This window comes from Podarcis erhardii (genome assembly GCF_964252035.2).
Source record: "Podarcis erhardii genome assembly, chromosome: 2".
Lineage (NCBI taxonomy): Eukaryota > Metazoa > Chordata > Lepidosauria > Squamata > Lacertidae > Podarcis > Podarcis erhardii.
In genome coordinates this window covers 4,495,019-4,517,726 of record NC_138498.1, presented here as the reverse complement: position 1 = coordinate 4,517,726, position 22,708 = coordinate 4,495,019, and the positions used below count along the sequence as shown (strand labels likewise).

Genomic DNA, 22,708 nt, shown 5'->3' with positions numbered 1-22,708 from the left:
CCATTTGTTGCAACTGCAGTCTTTTTTGAAGCAAACATACAGTTCAAGGAGTACAAGTTGCTTTTGGCAAGTGCTGTGCTTCCAATGAATTTGTTGCTTAAAAAACCATGAGAGTGACCAGTCTCTGGGGATTTCACCACATTTCAGTGAATGTAAAAAGAGAATGGAAGGCTTGGATTGAATTAAAATGCCTGAGCTTTTGTGCAACATTCCATCGGGAACCAAGAGATTTTTGAACAGAAATCTACATGAGGAAAACTTAATGTTTCCTACATGCAACACATGAGTGCCACTAGTGGTCCAGAGAGCACTTTTGGATTCATCTAGACAGAGTCTGTGCATGTTTGTGTAGAAGTGACCCACTGAATTCAGTTGTGCTTTTTTCCTAGTAATTGTGCATAATATTGCAGCTGTTTGTTTGTTCTGTTGTCGATATCTCCTTCAATCATATCCCTAGATCAGTTTACAAAGAATAATAAAATAATTAAAACTGTAATTACAAAAAGTATAGTACACTAAAAGCCACAAAATTCTAAAAATTGTATAAAAACAACAAAATTAAGATTGTATCAAAGTTTGGGAAAATAAAATTTTGCTTGGCACATTAAGAACAAAAACGTAGGTGCTAGCCAGACCTCTCTGAGGAATCATAGAGTTGGAAGAGACCACAAGGGCCATCGAGGAGAGTGTTCTGTAACTGGGTTGCCACTACTGAGAAGTTGGTACCAACCTGTCTCACCTCAGATGATGGAGGCACCTGCTGGAGACCTTCATCTCTATAAAGTTTTCCCCTCTGCTTAGATGTTTGATTCATTAGTGATCTTTCTTTTCTGAAGACAAGAAGTGGGATTTGTATGAGACCCATATCTCTCACTTCCTCATCATTGCCTTTGCACTATCTGCTGTACACAAACTCATCTTATGTGAAATGATTTGAGGTGACTTGGTGACTAAATGTGGTATAGAAACACATGAAATAATCATACATTCTGTCTGGGACAACTTCTTCCTTTCTGTTTTTTCAGACCAATCTCCTTTTCTTTCTGATGTGACACTTTCCCCCTCCACCTCTAGTCCTGTTCCCTGCATAATATCATGGTTTTCAACATGTTCATGAATTCAAGACTGGTTTGTCATCGCTTGGGCAATATTTCAGAGGTCTTCAACCTTGGGTCCCCAGATGTTGCTTGTCTGCAAATTCGTGCAAGTGCCAACCCCTAGGGATGCTGACTAGAAGGAATGTTTTTAATTTCTGGGCATTGTAGATTTGTCCTGGTCTGGTGCATGTCATACATTTTGTTTTGTAGTTGTTTGATTTGTGCTCATGCTGTATTGTGATGGCCATTGGCTATAAACAATAAAATCTACTGTCTGACTTCAAATTCTCTCCTTCCCAGTCAGCTTAGCTAATGGTCAGTGATAATGGGAGTTGTAGTCCAACAACATCTGGGGACCCAGGGTTAATCATAAAATCATAGAACTGTAGCATTGGAAGGGACCCTGAGGACCATCTTGTCTAACCCCCTGCAATGCAGGAATACGATATGACGATCGAACCTGTGGCCTTGGGATTATCAGCACCACAAGTCTAACCAACTGAGTGAGCTATCTCCAGTATTGTGAATTGTTTGGACCAGGAGATAGCAATTAAATTGTCTCTCTAAGACATCACTTCATTTTATTTGTTTTACTTAAAAGCATTTGTAAACCACTTAATATTTTAAAAACCTCTAAGCTGTGCACAATATTAAAACAATATAATTAGAACAAAAATGCAACATAAAACAAAAAAAATGTAATCTAGAAGCATATTTTATAGCATTCTTGATGTTGGGAGCTAGTAGGATGTTTCTAATTCCTCAGACTTCATACTTTCATTTATATTTTCCCTGAGAATCTAAAAGTGTGTTGTGGATTCCCTCCTCCCTTTTAACCAGCCCGCTTCTAGAAGAAGGCAGAAGCCAACAGGTGAACAACCTTTCTTTAGGTTGTGGGAGAGGCTCTCATAGTTTCCCTGCTTGAAAAAATTCCCACATTCTGTCATTTGTTGGAAAGGAGATTTCAGGAAAGGACAACATTCTTTCCCCCCATTCATAGGGGATAGCTTCACCAGACCTTTGAGGGTTCCTACCTCAGCTTCCTGCCTGAGGGTGTGGTTTTTTGTTTTTGTTTTGCCATGCCCTCTCAGTCTGCCATTGCATGCATCATGGGCAGAATTCTTAACTAAAAATCAAAATACTGATATAACGTCTACACTTCTCAGATGCAACACTATTCAGCTTTGACTTTATTTGAAGGCACACTATATTAGACATGTTTTAGAGGTAAAAATGTGACAGCTTTATATTGTCATCATAGCTAGGCAAGATAACAGAGAGCACTCCATTAAAACTGGAACAGTGACTTGACTGATTACAGCTGAGGCTTCCATGAATACTGAATACTCAATACTGGAGAAGTGGACCAGTGATGCCTTGCAGTGCTTTATGTCTTCTTTGGTGATTAAGACTGAGAAACAGTTTTGTTCACTTTCAGCTCAAATCTAGGGCATGGCATGCTCCCCCCCCAATTCCCTAGGATTCTCACTTTAATATGAGATACACATTAATAGTACTCTTAAAAATTTTTAAATTCATGTTTGCAGGGAAAAGGAGAACTTTAACCTCTTAGCACAGTCATCTCCTTATACAAGAACACTGCATTTTCTTCGCCAGGGAATGTCTTTTTTGGTGAAGTCAGAAATAACTTCCAGTTTCCTATTGCTGATTTAGGAGCCAAGCCACAGGCAAAGTCAGCCTACATCTGCCAGAATGCAAGCTATCTCTGATTGTTCTTGATACTTGCTGATGTACAACTGGCCTCTCTGATTTGCAGTGTACCAAGTAAGACTCCTCATCTCCCCGTGCAGAAACAGATTCCTGCAAGGTGCAGTTGCAGGAGGAGTACTTAGGATTTGCCCATGTTCGTTTTCAGTGTTGCATGATCAGTTGTATGATCCTCCTTCCAGTAGATTCCTGGGATTCTTTCAGGTCAGACATGGCCGAATTTCCTGATTGACAAAGGGAGCATATATCAAAGCAGGAGAGTGAGCCAACGTCTATGGTTAGGACCCTGTCCCCTTGGTCATGTAATTAGCTGACTCAATATTGGTTCAATAGCATGCTGGATGTGAAAGAACAAGAATCACTTGGACTAAGTTAAACATAACATAAAGGTGTTATGTGTAAATAAGGATAAGTATATGAATAAAGAACAAAAAGGCAGGAATGGTTCTAGCTGTATGATCGTCCACATACCTAAACAATTATGCTGGTTCCTTTAATTGTTTGTTGCTTTGTCACAGTAGACCTTGAATAGTTACCTTCCTTGTCCCCAATTTTGAGACACATACATACGTTCTAAAGAAATACATAATTGCTTGAGGAAGAATCATTCAAAAATTGTTGTCATCATACAGCAGAAAAGGCAAAGCCAGAGCCCTGATTGCTTCCACTCAGAACTCTCCTCTGTTTGCCGAGTGCCTGCTTTTATGCACATAACATTTTGCAAAAGATAATGGATGTACAAATTATGAGCATTTAGCTAGAGTATGAATGGCAGGGGCAAAGTGTTATTCTTCTAATGCAGAGGTGGGAAACCTTTCTGAGCCTGAACCGTTTCCCTCTAGGGCAGTCCTCTGGGGATTTCATGCCAGTATTGAATGGGTCAAAGGCAAATCTGGGATGAGCCACAAATGTGCATTATCAATTTGTATTGAGCCGTGAGCTATGCACTCCAGCCACATACACACAAGTCGCAGAGCTTTCTATAACATACCAAGCAAAAGGTGTTATTACAGTTATATTCAAGCCTCACCCAAGGAGGGCATGGAGCAGGGCTGGTGTTGAGGGACATAATCTGGCAGGGAGGGGACCTGGCTTGCCCTTGGGCCTGAGAGTGCTCCTGTTCCTAATACCTTTCTCTAGCATCTGGCACCTGACAATTAGACAATTTCAAATGGTTAGCAAGAAGAGCCTATCTTTTTTAAAAATCTTCCTGCATTGAAACTTGTTTCATAATTACTTGGAGAATTCCAGTAGGAAGAACCAGCTTAGAAGCAAAAAAAATGCACAGTGTGTTGGGTGACAACAGGATGTCATGATCACTGCAATCTGGCAGCAGTCAGCTCTGTCATGATCACAGCATCTGGTGGGTTCTGATTTGTTGACACAGATCCCTGTTCCTATATGGTACTTTCATGCTCTCTGTCTCCTCCTTTGGCTTCATCGTGTTCTATTTTTAAACCCTTCTGTGTGTTCTGTATTGCGGCATTTCTCGTCCTGAATTATTTATCATTGTTTGGAACTGAATGGAGTGGCATGGTTCTTCTCCCCCCCTTCCCCTCCCCTCCCTTTTGCACAGTAGGACCCACGTGTCTGTCTTGAGTTCTTTGACAGATTTGGTTCATGTCAAATTCTGCCAGCTCCAGCTTGGGAAAGGATAAGAAGAGGATGGCCGTAGCCTGTGATAATGCAAGATCATTAAAATATACGGTTAATCTTTTTACTGCCTAGGCAGAAAGGATAGATTGCTGCCACAGTCCTGTGTTCCCTACTGTGGCTTTGTTGAGGACAGATATTGTTTAGTGTGGTCAAATTGCTGGCCAGTTGCTCTTGGCTTTGCATCTTGAATAAGGCATGGAGTACAGAAGCAGTGGGAGGACAAGAATATTATTGGATTGTGAATCAGAATATAATAGGTAGAGGCCCTCGTTAAATGTGTGGAGCTTTTGAGTGCTTGGATGTGTGTGCTAGTTTTGTTTGTCTAGAGCAGAGAAAAGCAAGAATCTCCAAAATGTTCTTAACGTTTTGCAGCATAGGGAGCACTTCCTATATCTGCTAAGTAACTCCTCATATCATACAACTCTTGGGTGTTGCAGGTGATTGTGGGGAATGCCCCAATGAAAGATCTACATTCACCTTTGGGGGGGTGGCTTTGGCAGGCCTTCCTATCTGGCCTCAACATTGCTCAATACAAATTGATAATGCACCTTTATATCTGTATGTTGCAGAATCAGATCTGTAGTGGTGATCTTTATTTTTCTTCCAAGAAAGTTGGACAGTAATTACTGATCTTCTCCATGAAGCTCTTGGCGCAAACCCCAATTCCCACCGCTTCAGCAAAGCCTAGTACATATAGCTGCACTGATTGCATAGATTTTTTCCATATATTCCTGCTTCCATTCCCATGTCTGCCCCTGTGTCTCCCTAGTATTGCTTTTTGCTTGATTGTGAACCCAGCAGGGCATGGACTTTTTCTGTATTTTTTATGATGTGTCATGTACATTGGTGAAAGTACAGTACGTAAAAATAAGTAAAACTTGTCTCAATGGGGACTTTGTTGTAATGCTCATGAAATGAAGTACATTACTAACAAGCATTAATCCTATCATGCAATAGCAAGCTGTCACTCGGCTTTGGAACACATTTTTAAAAGAAAAATCTGACTAGCTTTTCAGATACCTTTTAACTGAATAACTTTCTAAAGAAATGTCTGAAGTAACTGATATTATAGTTTGAACTATTGTTTATTTTGTTATATTTTACTCCCAAGAAGACCCATTTATCCTAAATAAAACTCAGTAAGGCAGACATGTATGTACAAAATATTTTTTAAAAACTGATCCCATTTGGATCCCAAGATGAAATTTTGCAGGTAGCCCTTAGAAATATTAAATAATCAATACATTTTTTGGAAATTTTAAATCATACAGTGGTACCTCAGGTTAAGTACTTAATTTGTTCCAGAGGTCTGTACTTAACCTGAAACTGTTCTTAACCTGAAGCACCACTTTAGCTAATGGGGGCTTCCTGCTGCTGCCGTGCTGCCAGAGCACGATTTCTGTTCTTATCCTGAAGCAAAGTTCTTAACCTGAAGCACTATTTCTGGGTTAGCGGAGTCTGTAACCTGAAGCGTATGTAACCTGAAGCGTATGTAACCCAAGGTACCACTGTATTAATTTTTTTAACCATTTTTTAAAAATTTAAATTTTGTAACTTTAAAATTTAAAGTAAGTCCGTCATGTGACATACCATATTAAAGCCCATGAAATTCTGAAGAGATTGACATTTTTAGTTTTGAAATAACTCAATTCTGGACTGAGCTTTTATGGTTTTTGTGTTGTCTGGCAAGGCCAAAATTCTCATTTTTATTTTTATTTTGAAATTTCAAACCCTCATAACTCAAAAACAGGATGAGTTAAAAACATTAAAATTTTAAATTTAGTTTTGATCATTCAACAAGTGTGCAAAATATCAAGAAAACTGGATGACATGAGGTAAAAAAATTGGATCACTTGATATGGAATGACCCTGATGTACCTTTATCTAAGCATATATGTGTCTTTGACTTACACTGTAGCCTGCCATACTGCTCTAGTTATCTGGAGCCATCTGCTTGCATGTACTTCAAATTCCCACTTTCTTGTAGCACACTTGTGTCTGGATTGTGTTGACCCTGCTGTTTGTTGTACATCAGAGCACACCAGGAGACTCCACCCACTCAGGCATTGGAATCCCCGATTTTCATTGTGAAATTGAGGGTGCACCATGGGGATTGGCATTGCTGTGTTTTGTCTCGTAGGTCGAGTGTTCGATTGGAGAGACTGGATTCAAATTCCAAATCAAGAAATTCACTAAGTGATCTATGGCCACTACCTCTCAATTTAACTTGTGTCACAAGTCTGTTAAAGAAGATAAAATGGGAAGACAAGATCTAGTCAGATTCTGTGCATGCAGAATTCCTGACAGAAATTTGAATGTGGTGCATTCAAAGCTGCTCTAATCTCATTTCATTGGTATATATGTTTTGGGGGAATTACTTCTGTAGCCTATATAGGTCGTGTGTGAGTACTCAAGCAATTTGTGTGGCAAAATTTTAGTTTGAATTTTGTGTGTGTGTGTGAGGGGAATTAGATATCTTTTAATGAAACCACTAGTTCCAGCTGCCATGGTATGACTGTCTTTATGTACCCTTATCTCTTACCCTGATTCACACACTTGTCTCAATGTGCTTTGTAACTAATCACATAGAAAGGAAAAAATGCTTTTGTGCATACACTGCTCTAGTGTTCCCTGTCTTATTCATCCATCACTTGCTCTTATATTTGCCCCCGCCATGCTACTTCCTTTCATTATACAGCAAAATGCAGATCTTCAGTTCAGAATGCAAAGTGAGAAACACAAAATACCAATCATAATAGAAACAATGAGTTGCAGCCAATGCTAATTCTACTCAGAGTAGACCCATTGAAATGAACAATCCTGTTAGTCAGTGGGTCTACTTGGAGTAGGACTAGCATTGACTAGAACCTGTTTCTTCTATTATTATTTGTTCTGGTCTATTTCCATCCTAAATGTCTTAAAACTAGGGGTAATGAACATCTTGTTTAGAATCTGCCTAGAGAATAATATCGAGTTTTGTAACATTAATCCACGATTATTTGAAAGTGAAAGGAAAAGCAGCAGAAGTCCTTCTCATGGCTGTTTGGGGACAGAGAGAATGCCAGTCCAAGGTTTCTCTTAGGCTTGTTCTAGCTCATGCATGTAGTTTGGCATTGTGTGTGAGTCAGCTTCCCTCTATCTACCAATGTGCTCCAGTACTAATTCCCTTTTGGACATCAATTAAAATCTGGTTTCTTTGCACTGAATTTGCAGAATTTACTTTTGGGGCTTTTTGGTTCATGGATTTAGTGTGCTGCAAAGGTCTCTGCTTTAGGTAGACAGTGACTTGTAATAGCTAGGACAGTACCTTCCCAAATCTTTCAGAATGGAGAGTTTGATTGCGTCCCCTCTTCTAGCACTATGAATTATGCCAGGGCCAGGGCCAGGCAGCAAACGTAACAAAAGCAGGCTGTGCCCTCCTGTGACTGGAACAAAGTCTCATTGGCACAGAACAGGTGCATGACTTCCAGCACCCTGGATCCCTCTTTGTTACTGCTGTGCATCAGAAAGTCTTGAGGGGAGGGAAGTGAGTAGGAGAGCCAAGACTTGCCTCTTACTAAACTGAGCATACAGCTTTGAATCTCCAAAATGCAGTGTCTGCTGCCATCAATGCTTAGTCCTGAGCAGCAGACCAGCACAAGGCCTTCCAGTGCTTTTTCTGTTATGATGCCTCTGTAATTCATCCTCCGCTAGATATCTCAAATCTAGGGCAGAAGCAGTTTCTTGTCAGTTCTTAACTAGCAAAATGCTAATTTTTTTGCTTGTGACCTAATTTCAGAAATCTGGTTTCAAACATTTGCCGAGGCCAGCTGTAACTCCCCTGAGCTGACTCTAAATGTTATTCCCAGCCTGCTCTATAAACGGTGTCCCAAGGTTCTTGTGGGGCATTTTTAAGTGCTGCAGAAGTAACAAGTGGCGTGGGGTACATGTGGTTGGCATGTAGTGCTCTCTGGGGCACAAGTGATCCTCACATTGGGGGGATCTGAGGGCAAAACCAGTCTCTAGTGCAGCAGTCCTCAACCTGTGGGTCCCCAGATGTTGTTGGACTACAACTCCCACCATCCCTGAGCTCTGGCCTTGTTAGCTAGGGGTGATGGAAGTTGTAGTTCAACAACATATGGGAACCCACAGGTTGAGAAAGGCTGCTCTAGTGGGTAATGCTTTGAAGGCTGCCTGAATGTGGCATGGCAGGGCTGCCTGGTTAGTAATCTAGGAGAGCTAACCTGTTCAATTGCCACATTGCTATCATTTCTCCACGTTGAGCAAAAGATCTCTGCATTGCAGGGGGTTGGACTAGATGACCCTCACGATCCCTTACAACTCTACAATTCTAATGCCTTCGAAAGCTTTCAGATTTGTCCCATTGGTTTCACTGATGGTAATTTTTAAGCCTCCACATAAGGGCCATCTGAAATGAAGTATTAGGTAAAGCTTGAATATTGAGCCCTATGAAGTTTGACCAGAGATGGAATAAAAAGAGTTTGAAGGTACCTTGATTATCATTCAGTCCAACCCCTGCTCAGTGCAGGATGAAACCACAGCATCTTTGCCATGTGGGTGTGGAGCCTTTTCTTAAAAACCTCAAGGAAAGAAGAGCCTACTCTTTCTTGAGGCAGACTGTCCCATTGCAGAAGAGTTCTTAGTATTAGAAGTTTCTTACAATGTCAGCTGAAATCTCTTTCCCCCTGGGTGCACACCATGTGCGCCACTCCGGGTGCTGGAGCAGCTAGCTCCGCCTCTGTCCATTGGTTCCAGTCCTGCCCTCTGCAAAGGAGTAAGCCTTGTCCGTCTTCTGCAAGACAACCTATCAGATATTTTGAATACAGCCATTCTGCCCGCAACTCCTAATCCCTTTGTCTTTAGGCTAAACCTACTCTTTCAACTGTTCCTCATTGGACTTTATTTCAAGACCCTCCTCAGTTGCCCTTCTCTGGACACTTCAGTTGATCAGTGCACAAACTGTTTGTCTAAAAACTGTAGAGATCATTACTAGTCTATGGGTACAGGTAGAAGTTTTCTGGTATTTTCTCTGTATGATACAAGCTGGAAGCCGGTGAAAGCTGGAACATTCTAGCTGAAAAGTAAGTTTCTATTCTGCTGGGGAAACAAGCAGAAAGTTCTTGATGTTTGGGTTATTCCTTCAGAAAAACTGGGCGCAGCTGGATTAAGCAATTACAGTGGTGCCTCGCAAGACGAAAAGAATCCGTTCCGCGATTCTCTTCGTCTAGCGGTTTTTTCATCTTGCGAAGCAAGCCCATTGACGGATTAGCGCTATTAGCGGATTAGCGGCTTTTAGCGGCTTATCGGCTTATCGGATAAGCGGCTTATCGGCTTAGAAAAAGGGGGGGGGAGGAAAAAACCCCCGCAGGAACTTGCAAGACATTTTCGTCTTGCGAAGCAAGCCCATAGGAAATTCGTTTTGCGAAGCACCTCCAAAACGGAAAACTCTTTCGTCTAGCGAGTTTTCCATCTTGCGAGGCATTCGTCTTGCGGGGCACCACTGTATGAGCTGACCCTGTTATTGTTCTCTCAAGGCCACTGAGTGAAGAGGATATATTTGTCATTCATTGGGGCTCTTCATGCTCTCTTCCTCTAGCTACATTCTCTCTACTCCATACCTGCTTTGTTTTTTTCTCTCAGTTAAGTGGTGATTTGTACATAGTATCTTTGATGCTAAGTTTAAGATTTTACTATTAAGTTAAGTTTTGCAGCAGTTGGATTCTTAAGAGACTGCTTTCTAGGGATCTGGATTTTTTGAAACAGTTAAGCTCAATATGCCTCCAGTAAACTCTGCTGAATGAATGCTGCATCTGTGTCATTTTTGGAACCACTCATGGTGTTTTAAGCATTTTTATTCTGCTATCAATTCATTGAAGCTTGCAGGTCATGGGCCCAGAAGGCTGTTTGCTGCGTTGTTTAGGCTGGGCTTTGAGATTTGCAACTGCATGAGCTAAAAAGTAATACAATTTTGTTAGAGTTTTTGGGAGAAAGCCTTTTCTTTGCAAAATCTTTTTGGTTGAAACATCTGATTTGTGAGTCATTTAAAATCCTGGGAGAGAGAAAAACGAAAGTAAATGTCCTGTGTTAATTTAATCCTTTCCCCTCTATTAATTGGAATTGTCCATAACAAAAGTAAAAAAGTACTGTTAGAACCATAGAAGTGTAGGCAAAACTGAGCTAGGTGGAAAAATGGCTAGAAACTTGCTTAGGGCAAAAGGGTAGGGGGCTGAGGACATCTTGAAAGTGCTGCCGCTGGATCCAGCCATCTAGCCTGGAGCACTTGAAGTGGGGACATACACGATCTGTTCTCTCCTCCTATTTCCCGATTCCCAAAGGAAGGGAAGCGAGAAGGAGGGCGGGCCGGGCTCGCCTTTGTCTCCCCCCTTCCCACGGAACAAGCCAGCGGAAGGAGGCTGGATTGCACCCGGGCTGAGTCCACCCTTTGCTGTTGCTGTCAGGGCCATCTTTACCCCCCGGGGGGTTTCTATGATACTCAATACTTGCTTGCAGGGAGCCCGAAATGAGAGGCCGCACGGGAGCCGCAGCTGGGAGCCCGGTCGGCCAGGGGGCCGAAGAGGAGGCGCCACAGGTACATTGCCCCTCTCCGCAAAAGGGAGTGAGCGAGTTCACCCCGGGGGCTCCTCCGATTCTGCTGCTGTTGTTGCTACTACCTCAGGAAGAAAATGCACTGGGAAAGGGGGTGGGGAAATGGCAGCTCCGCCCTGACTGGCTCCAAGGGGAGAGAGATCCAGCCAGGGACCCCTCACTTGCCACCAGAGGCCAGGAAAAGGAGCTGAGTTTCCCCTGGAGGAAGCATGGGAGGGGGCTTGGAAGCGGCGCTGGAGAGCAAGCGGGATTGCAGGCTGAAGGGGAGAGGGAGAGAGAGAGTTAAAGCTTGAGGGGGGAAGAAGAAAGGCGACCCACCCCCCGCAGTCACCTGGGATCCCCTGCTCTCGCTTTTCCCAAACGCTCCCAACCCGGAAAAAGGAAAGCAGCCGAAGGGGAGGTGGCGCAAAAGAACTTGACTCAACAGAAATCTGGGAAAAGAAAATGTTTTTGAAAATAATAATAATAAAGGCCGCCACTTATGTTGCTGCTGCCGCCAGGTTGAACCCCTGGGAGGATTGGGGCCCAGAACAGAAGGAAGAGGAGCAGCGCCCTCCCCATTACGTGAGTCAAGGCAGGTTGGGGAGCAATGGTGGCCAGCGCCAGACACTGCTCTGTGGGGCTTTCTGCATGGCGCCGCCTCCTCTGAGGAGACTCACAAGTGGCGGAGGCGGCTGCCAAGGTAGGGGCGCTGCGATACAGCCGGATCAGATGAACGCCCACCTTGTTTGTTCATGCGCAAGCCCCTCAGAGGTTACCCTGGTTGCAAGCACGTTTCAGAGCTTGTAATGGGGAAATGGGGCAGTGGTGATCCTGCGCCTCCTTCCATTGGGAATAAGGCGGCGGCGCTGGTTCGGCCTGGGCGGGTCGGGTTCAGGACCCTGGTGGGCCGGATGAACATTTCTACAGTGTGTATTAGGAGCAACTGAACTGAATTCTTTTTACAGATAGGTAGCCGTGTTGGTCTGCCATAGTCAAAACAAAACAAATTCCTTCCAGTAGCACCTTAAAGACCAACTAAGTCAGTTCTTGGTATGAGCTTTCGTGTGCATGCACACTTCTTCAGATACACACACATCAGTGTATCTGAAGAAGTGTGCATGCACACGAAAGCTCATACCAAGAACTGACTTAGTTGGTCTTTAAGGTGCTACTGGAAGGAATTTGTTTTGTTTTGAATTCTTTTTGTAATTTGCCCTTCACATGTTGGTGTTTTTTGTTTTGTACACTTGAAATAAAATTCATTTTTCTGAAAAAGTAAATGGGGCTGCAAAGTGGCAATAAAAACTAGCAATGGCATATTTGGAACACATAATTTTTACATGTAATTGTTGGAGCAAAAGGGTGACTTTCTTCCAGTTGTGTGGGGGGGACTTAACTTAGAACAGTGTGATTCTTTTCCTTCCCACCACACCAAGTTAGAATGAAGCTCATGGCCTCAATGAATGAAATTTAAAATTTTAGCGGAATGGTTTGAAGTTGCCAACATGGATACAAGGCAATGGGTCCAGTTGTTTTGAGGAGCTCTGTATATGTGTATGGATATATTTCACATTCATATCAATCCGATGCTTCCAGAGACAGTAGTGGTTTTTGCAAATCGATAGGTAGAATCTATTGTGGTCTGTTACTTCCAACTTTCCTCTAGTTCTTTCAGAACGTTCTAGGCATCATGGTTATGGAAGTTATCTAAGAACTTACTGAGAATACATGCAAAAATTTCCATTGTTTGTGTCTGTTTTTCTTGCATGTTTCATATGCTTGCCTGTCAATCACCCATACCCCAATTGCAAAACAACAATCCTAAAAAGAAGCTTCTTCAAAACTTATTGATTTGCCAATAAAAAAATTTAAATTTAGCATATTTATAGTAAATAAACTATGTAGCATCTTATGTGGCAACTTATATTGTATAAATATTCTCTATTTTCAGTCTTTATTCTCAAATTAATACCTTAAGTTTTGAAGAAGTTGGTTTTTAGGATTAGAGACAACTGGTTACAAGCTTTCCAAGACTTTCCAAAGCTGCCATTGCTCCTCCCCATCTCCCTCATCCACACTTTCTTTATCAGCTCCCAGTTTGAACTTCTTGAAACAGTTTGAGGGCAGAAAAGAAGTGTGCTGTTTCAACTCCTTGGACCAAACTTTGAAAGGGTGATCTGGAGTTCTTTGTGATACCAAGGGAGCACACTCTTGTCTTGTTTAGGTTAGCAAAAAAGGTTGTCTTGCTTTCGGCTGACTGATCCTGATTTACATGTGATGCACAACAGATGGGAAGGGAAATAAAGAGCTGCAGAGAGAAAGCATATTCTTTGCTGATGTATTTTTCTTCTACCTTTCCTTGTGAAACCCCACTTGCTACAGTAGGTGAGGAAGAGTGGGTGGTGGAAGGCGCTGGTGGAGATAGAGAGGATCATAGCTCAGAGATGGAGTGCATGCTTTGCAGTGAGAGAGTTCCAGGCTGGTATGTGCAGTTCAAATGAGTTTCAAGTAGCATAACTGGAGAGGGGAATAGTTACTCTGCCTGAGACTTTAGAGAGCTGCTGCTTGTCAGAGAGTAGGCAGTACACATGGTATGATTTTGGCATTTTCATATCCGCTTGTCGCTTGGAGTGTTTCCAGGGCAAGTGAGGTCTCCAGTTGACCTGATGGGATGGGAGCAGGCCATAGTGGAGAGAATAGGTGGGTGTTTCATCCAGGTCAATCAATGTCTATGGCCCTGCCCTGCAAGTGTTTTCTTCTCTAAACCTTTCCCATTGCTGTCACTCTTTTTTCCTTTGAAAAACAGAGGCCTTTCTCTGCTACTGCAAGTCTAAAGCACAAATGCATCAGCATCTCTTCTTTGTCTCTGACCTAGTTTCCTTTGTATGTACCTGCTATGCTTAAATAAGTGGCACTGAGGTGTGAAAGACAAAGAACAGGCTGTTGGTATGTGAGGTGTGGCCCAATCCTGCATTGTCATTTGGGCTTGTCAGGAGAGCTGACTTGCAGTTCTTCCACCCTGGAGTCGCTGTCTCTAAAAGATTTACCATTAAAGAAATCCTTATGAGCACAAATGTGTTCTAAAATAAAATCAAATTTCCCAGACACTGCAGGTTGAAAACACAAGGTGTCTGCCAACCTATATATAACTGTTTATGTGTTTGAGAAAGAGAGAGAGAGAGAGAGAGTGTGTGTGTTCTGGATTTTTGGTTTGTTTTTTTTGCTGAAAAGTGCAGTATAGATTTGGCACTCCCTATGACCCTAAGTGTTGGTGCTGACTTTTAAAGCCCTAAATGGCCTCTGCCCATTATACCTGAAGGAGCATCTCCATCCCCATCATTCAGCCCGGACACTGAAGTCCAGCTCTGAGGGCCTTATGATGATTCACTCACTGCGAGAAATGAGGTTACAGGGAACCAGGCAGAGGGCCTTCTTGATAGTAGCGCTCTCCCTGTGGAATGCCCTCCCATCAGATGTCAAGGAAATAAACAACTAACTGACTTTTAAAAGACATCTGAAGACAACCCTGTTTAGGGAAGTTTTTAATGTTGGATGTTTTATCGTGTTTTTTATATTCTGTTGGGAGCCTCCCAGAGTGGCTGGGGAAACCCAGCCGGATGGGTGGGGTATAAATAATAAAATTATTATTATTATTATTATTATTATTATTATTATTATTATTATTATTATTAGTTCTCGGCCTTAAAGAAGCTTCTGCAGAGGTGTAGGCACTGAAGCACTGCTCATTCCCAATGAGCATTTCCATTTAGAGAACTGCTGAGCTTTCCATCCACAGTGTCTGGGTGGTGGCAGAAGGGCTGTAAACCCTGGGTTTTCAAAACACAGTAGAGTCAGTAGAGTCAGGCTGTAGTGTAGAGCAAATCAAGCTTGCTTTTCTGATATCTTGCTCAAGTCCCCCCTCTGAAATCATGAGATTTAAGGAAAAGTACATGTTGAATTCTTTGTTCTTCTGCAGTCTGGAGACTGTCAGGTTGTTCCAAACAGAACTATTAAAGAAATAAATTGATACAAAATTTGTCATTTATCTCCTGTGCAGGGTATATTTTTCACATCCCGCAAATTGTATTTTATCTCTCTTTCCCTGTGTCTTATGTTATTGCTTACTTTTCTAAAGAAAATTCAAACCAAATTAACAGCAATATAAAACATGCCTGCACCAAAATGTTGTTAGTTCTTGTATTGTCCATTTTAGTTTTTATCATAGACTTGCTTGGATTTGTGTCTCTGTGATTCAGGAATAGATGCCAGTAGCTGAGAGATGAAGGACTATCTTTTTATGGAAATGTGTACTCCTGTGTATGCAAATATTACAGAGCCTTCAAACTTTCAAACCTCTGGGTGACCCGTTCTTCTAATCCCACATTAGTTTACTGAGGAACCTCTTGCTCTACCTGAAAATACTGGGGGAAAGTGAATATTCAAGGGTTCAAGTGGGCCAGCCCTGTTGCACCTTGGCATTGCCCTACATGGGCCATGAATTAGAATGGATAAAGACAGGGAGAAATAAAATTCAAACCAGATTTTAAAATTAAAATATGATTTTTTTAAAGTTTCAGATGCAATTATCTCACTTAAAATTAAGCTGATTTAAAAATAAATATGAACTCAATGATTTTTTAAAATTTCCTAAAGCTGAATTTCTGATCTCATTGTGCTACTTTTCCTTGTGAAGCGAAAACAGTATGGAAAACTTCTTCATATCACAATAGTTAATCTGTTTGTACAGTGACCAAATACAGGGAGTAACATGCAAGTATAGGCACTAGAATCCAGGTGATGCCCTCTTGTATCTCACCAGGAACATCCATTATATGCATGATCTTGTAGTATTTTATACCCAAGCAGCTGAGCCCTGCAGTGCATTCAGTTTTAAAATTATTAATACTGATGACCAAACTACCTGAACAAGTCACTTTCCATTACAGTAACTACAATTTCTTGCTTTTGGAAACTTGATTGCAACCCAATTTTACTCATATTTATGCAGAAACAAGTTCTTCTTTGTTAACTGAGACATATTGCCAAATAACAGTACGTAGGATTGAGGCCTTAACCTTCAAGTAAATGATTTGCTTAGTGTTCTTACATGTGTACATGGCTTGTCTATAAACAGATATTGGGCTGGCTTCAGCTAAACAGTTGTGCTAACGGGGGCCAGTGCACCAAGTCCTACTAGCACATCTGGGGTGCGCTCCCCCCGCCCTTCCAAATCTGCTTAGATGGGGTCCAGAGAACCCCTGGAACAATATATGGGGGAAGGAGGGAAGAGATTGTTTTGTCTGGAAAGCAGTAATGTTTGCACTAATGGAATGATAGTTATAGTGTGATGTTGAATTCCACTCATAGTTCTATAGTACAGAAGACAATCTGAACTGCATGGCCAGAGACTTTAAATTACACTTTTAGATATTAAGCCTCTATTTACATGCAAACCAATATGCTTTTTCTTCTTATTTTTCAGTTAAAATGCATGCTTGCTCAGGAAATTCTCCAATTTCAAAATGAGTCCTGGATTTAAATAAATGACTTTTTTCTTGGTGATTCAAATTATGGGTTTTACCCAGTGTTCGTCCTCCGCAGAGCAGACCTATTTGAATCAATGAGCATGATTATACTATTAAATGTGCTATCCTGAGTGGAACTTTAGCTGTACAAATAAAACATTTTAAGTGTGTTGTAAAGTGCATTATACAAATAGGACACTAGGTGGTGATAGTGAGTTATGGCAAATTCAATATATTTTTCAAAACTATAAAAAAGGCATTTTCACAGTGCTTTTTTAATATGTGTCTAGATTCTGCCTTAGTTGTGTCCAACCCTGATTTAAATCAATCCACCCTGTTAAGAATGTACAGCAAGCACTTACCCATGGCTGCACATTGCAGGGAAAGATGGGAAGTTCTGGGCAAGCTTTTCTTTTTCAGGAAGCTTTGTCTCCCATAAATTGCTTCTCCATGAGAATAGCCTAGGACTCCCTAGAACAGTCTTAAAATCCCTGCTATGGCGAAAAGGTAACGCCAGGTAATCACTGCAGACATACTTGTCATTTTTTGCCTTTGTTCATGAAAAACAGTCAATCAAATTTTGTTAACTCAGAAATAAACTAAAACCAGCTATTGTTCAGAGTTAATACCTGCTAATAAAACATGATTGGCTTTCAGCAAAGGATTCTGGTGAGATATTGGCCAAATTGCTGTGTTTAAAGGTGCCTGATAGTTTGGTTTTGAACGTGGGGAACATAATGGCAGGACGTGGCATTTTCAGTTGTTTGAGATAGTAAGATTTCTGCAATGATGACCAGGTGAATATAGTTTACTCCACACTTGATTCCTGGGTTATATTTTGTGTCCACTGTGCCAAAAACAATGGTTCTATGTCAGAATTCTTTACAATGGAAACAAAACACAAAATTTGTACTTAAATGAATTATCAAAATAAGATAAAATGTATGCATATGTGCCCATTTTTGATAAGCAAAGATGGTGGTGGTGAGGGTGGTGGCTGGACTCAAACTCCCACATCATGTTCCTTCTGGGGTACAGTGGTGCCCCGCAAGACGAATGCCTCGCAAGACGGAAAACCCGCTAGACGAAAGGGTTTTCCGTTTTGGAGGTGCTTCGCAAGACGAATTTCCCTATGGGCTTGCTTCGCAAGACGAAAATGTCTTGCGAGTTTTTCCGACTTTCCCCCCTCCCCCCCTTTTTCTAAGCCGCTAAAAGCCGCTAAAAGCCGCTAAGCCGCTAATAGCGCTAATCCACTAAGCCGCTAATGGGCTTGCTTCGCAAGATGAAAAAACCGCTAGACGAAGAGACTCGCGGAACGGATTCTTTTCGTCTTGCGAGGCACCACCTTTGGGCCCCACCATGCACTCAGCTGTCACCTGTGGCTCCTAGAAGCAGTTGGCATGTGACAGCAGCCACACACAGGGAATGGCTTCAGCTGGCTGGCCTAACCAGGTGAGGATAGCTGATGCGTCTCAAACCCTTTCCCTGCGTGCAAAGACAGGCTCTGGCAGATCGAGCAGACAAGACCAATAATGGGTCCAGTGGTCAAGAAGGCAGTTGTTGCATGTGGTGTAGAGGGAAGTGAGAGGCAGATAGGACTCATCCACCTGGGAAGGTAGCTCATCTCGGAGAAGGAAAACTCTGATTCTAAACCTCCTCTGCCTTGTGGGATATCTTCTGGAGAAGAAAAGAGGAAGGACTAAATTCTACACCAGGGGTAGGCAACCTAAGGCCCAGGGGCTGGAAATGGGCCTATCGCCTTCTCAATCCATCCCACAGACGGTCTGGGAATCAGCGTGTTTTTACATGAGTAGAATGTGTGCTTTTATTTAAAATGCATCTCTGGGTTATTTGTGGGGCAGAGGAATTCGTTCATTCCCCCCCCCTCAAAATATAGTCCGGCCCACCACATGGCCTGAGGGACGGTGGACCGGCCCACTGCTGAAAAAGGTTGCTGACCCCTGCTCTACACAAACTCGGAGTGGAAACTAGAAGTTCTGCTTATGTTGATTTTGATATTAATGTGATGAGGTAGTCAGGACTTACGTCCTACTTAAATGAACAGGATTTAGGAAGCAGGTATAATGAGTTGGATCCAGACTATCTCCTACCCTTTGAGATCAGGACAACAGAAGAAAATATTTGCAAGTAGTAAATGAGTTTGAATTTGAATATCAGGTGGATGTAAACAACTGATTCATCTGGATGGGAATCCCTTTTAAGCTGGATCATTGCAGCTAAGGCTCTCTCTTTCCCTGTGAGCATAGCTTCAGTAGAAAAAAAAACATGCTCTCATTTTAATTTGGGCATTCTCTCTTTATTGTTGTGCTTGTTGGTGGAAATGGGGATGCTGTGTCTTTAAACGCCTTTCCTTTCCTCAGCCTTGAGGAGGCAGTTACACTCAAGTCTCTGAATGAGGGAGAGAGGGGGTGTGGAAGTAGCCATTGGCAGAGCTCTCTGTGCCATCTCTCCAAGCAGCTGGGGTCTGGTCCTTCAGAGCAGCTTGTCAGAGCAATTAGCTTGCTGTAGCAGTGGCGAGGAGCATTCACATTGCATTTGAAGCTGGGGGTGGGGGCCGAAAAGAAACGGAGGATTCCAAGAACCAAGGTCTCCTGGCAAAATTCCTCTGGTAACTGTTCATGGCAATGAGGTCCTTGTTGAGAAGGGGAAATAGATGACCTACTCAGTGTGCAGCTTCCACTGGGGTGAGTTTATTTTTAGACTGAAGTCTCTGATGATTTTGGTATGGTGGGGAGAGAGAAAGCAAGATAAATGTCTTGCTGATTGCAGTGGAACTAACTATCCTTGTAATTTAATTGTGTAGCAGTCTGACTGTTTTGGTACGTCAGTGAGAGGGGCACCTGCCTTTATAAGGTTTTACAGAATGGTTTTTTTCCTGAATGGTACAGGAGTCTGATTTCATCTCTTCTCCCCATGCTTCCTCCTCCTCCTCCTCCTCCTCTAGGCTTGCAGGGTCTCCGTGGCTCCTGTGTCATCAGTTTTTTGTGATATGCTATGCATCCACCTAGAGTGAAGAAGGGAATCCCCTATAAACATACGCAGCTCTTTTGTGTCATTAAGGAGGTCTCCCTGCTGGACTTGTGCTGGGATTCCGTTGTTTTTTTTAACTCATGCTTTGTTTTTATGACGGGAAGCCAAGCACCCATCACTATCCTCATTCACAAATCCTGCACATTCCCCCCCTTTAAGGATTTGTTTAGATCTGAGGAAAGGATGTTGGCTGTTATGTTTGAGCAACCACTTGACCATGTATATTCCATTCAACACAATTGGAGTAAACTGATGCCTATTGGTTTTCTTTCTTGTTTGCCTTGATGGTCAAGCTGGGTTTTGTGTTGGACTGGGCTCTCCAGGAGGAATTCCCCTGAACCTGATCTAGTGCTCCGTCTATCCTCTTCTCTTTCATCTTTCATATTCCTGGATAAATCTTCATACTGTCTTTGGCTGAAATAAGTGTTTGTGTATACATATATAAATATGTATGTGTATGTGCATGTGCATGTGTATGTGTGTGTATGTGTGTGTATGTATGTATGTATGTATGTATGTATGTATGATAAACACTGCAGATACATCCCTAGCTTTCAGAATCCAAACTGGGCTATTGAGAGGGGCTCAGATTGATGAAGCAGACAAAAATATGAGAGCTGCCTCTATTAGGTGGCTTTGCCATAGGTATTTTGTTGCTTGTGCAATGGTAATTGCTTCAGCAAGTGGGTGTTCTCTTCTGTTTTTGTCCTTCTGCTTATGAAACCAATGTTCAGCAAGAGGGGTGGGGGTGGGCGGGCGATGGAACTGCTGTTGCCTCCCCTTTGTGCCTCTCCTTTTCAAGCCCCACTCCTAGTAGATGGCATCTTTGAATGCATCTGGTAGCTCAGCTAAGAGGGGGTTTCTTTTTGCTTGTCAGCTTCCAAATGCAAGACTTTAATGTCTGCTTTATTGCTGTATGTGGTATATGTGACATCAAAGTAAGCTGCAATAACGGCTGTCGTTTGCAGTATGTTTACTTGTAGGCTTCTTTTTTTTTATGGTCAGATAGGAAAGAAAGTAGAGGATGTGGGTATGAGCAGAACCTCCTTCAACCAGTTTTCCTAATCATTAGCATATACTCCATATAACATTAGAACCTTTATTTGCTGTTCAGTGAAGGTTGTTACGTTTCCTTAAAATCATTTTTGGTTTTCCATTCATTGACATTTTACTGCCCACTTGTTCAGTGGACAGCAGAAGTTAATGAAAAGTTGGACTTAATCTGTTTGTGAAATTTAGGGTGATTTGCCTTTGAAAGAGATGCAGTGCAACCTGATTTCCTTCATTCATATTTTATTTTGTGTAGCGCAGACACTTCATCAGACTTTGAATAGGAAAGAGTTAAGATCTATTTTTATGGTTGGGCATGTCCACCCCCCCCCCCAATTCCGGAAACAAGCAGCTGGCCCTGTATTTGCAAGTGGCTGAGAGCCCCCAGAAACTAACAAACTCTCCCCCTCCAATCACCGTTTTCTGAAGAAATACTGCCATCGGGCATATAGAGCTGTGGCAAGGAGCAGCAGTGCCCCACAATAAAGGGTTAAAAGGAATTCCAACACAGTGTCACAAATCTTGACATTACAGAGGAGGTGGGTAATTTTCATGCTAGATATTCAGGAAATCCCCATGGTGGACAGCCCCCTTAACTGTTTCCAGGAGACCACTTTGACGTCACTGATGGCAGTTCCTGTCTGCATGTGGGTGCAGTGAACATCCTTCAACAGAGAAACACTAGCTGATGTGAAACTGGTAAATATGTGCTTCGAAAAAGATAATCCGGCCCCAAGCCCAGCTCATTTTTTCTTAATGACTTTGACTGCACCTGTGAAGCTTGCAGAATTCATGCTCATAGCAAAATCTCCAACCTTGCTGCATGATTTTTAATGTGGATGCCTGCCTGTTCCTAATGGCTAGACAGAAAAGGAATCTCTCCAGGCTTTTGCGTCATCAAAAGGGAAAGCCCTTGCTTTCTTTTGGTGCATCCCTTAAATGGGAGGAGTATGAAAATGGGGGAGGGAAAAACAGTGAGCCGTTGCATAATCGTTCATCAAACCTTGAGAATAAATGGAGAATGCATAGAAAAAAGGTATCCTGATTGTTCCCCTCTTTTTTTAACCTTCAGATGGGTTTGCAGGGAGAAGGGGAGAGAAACAAGATGCAGTAAAGCAGGCTGCAGAATAAGTTGCTAAATTCTTCCATGTCATTCTGTATTCCTGACTTATTTCAGAACATGAATAGTAGCAAGACCCTTTAAAAAATAATGCAGAATATGTGGCCATGCACTCCTCTTTTTCTTGTGGATTTGCAATTCTGTCCTTGGAAAAGATATTAGAGCTGTGCCAGCTGATATGTCTTAATTACAATTAGATCTTAAGATTTGCCTTGTCAGGCATCACATCTGAACAACTACAGTCTTGTCAGTTTTGTATTGGGACATAAGAATTGCCATGTTGGATCAACCAAAGATATGTCTTTCCTGGCACTCCTTCCACCTTTTAAAAAATAATGGCCAGCTAGATGACTCAAATAAATGCACAAGCGGAGCATGATTAACATTATTTTATTATGTATTTTGTATACTCATTTTGTATTTTTCTGTTGTGAACCTGAGATCTTTGAATGGTGGTATACATACACAGTCAGTACATACATACATGTAGTAGTGGGACTCAGTTACATTCGTAAAGATAAAGCGCTTTATATGCGTTATTTCACTGTGACACCAGATGGCACTGTGGAGTCCCGTCTTTTGTCTACAGGATTTCCCTGTATGAAGTTTACAACATGTTTAACTGAATCACTTCTTTGTTGTGTCTAGATCCAGCCTTAGTATCCTGTTTATTTTCATATTGATTTTTCTAGCAGTGGTGCCTGATAACTGGTGGAAGGTGTTCATAGCTACTTCTTAAAACTACACCTAAAATGATTCCTGCGTGTAGCCCCTCATAACATATTGTCCTAAAGAAATCCATAAGTTATATAATGTTTTCAGTGTAGCCATATGGGCAGTGACTTGGCTGGCATCCTGACTGTATGTGTCTAGAACGAAAGCAGCTAACCCTT

The 22,708-nt window shown here is 42.1% G+C and overlaps 1 protein-coding gene across 10 annotated transcripts in view; it reads left to right on the top strand.

The window, feature by feature from the left end:
• The window catches only part of R3HDM2 (R3H domain containing 2), a gene marked incomplete at its 3' end in the record, with an annotated part of 127,067 nt that overhangs the window by 22,283 nt on the left and 82,076 nt on the right, over positions 1-22,708 (top strand). The window contains exon 1 of one of the 10 annotated variants that reach the window (XM_081851695.1): positions 19,028-19,299. The exons of the other annotated variants lie outside the window; for them this stretch is intronic. Of the gene's footprint in view, positions 1-19,027; positions 19,300-22,708 lie in introns of those variants that run through there. 10 annotated transcript variants of the gene reach the window in all.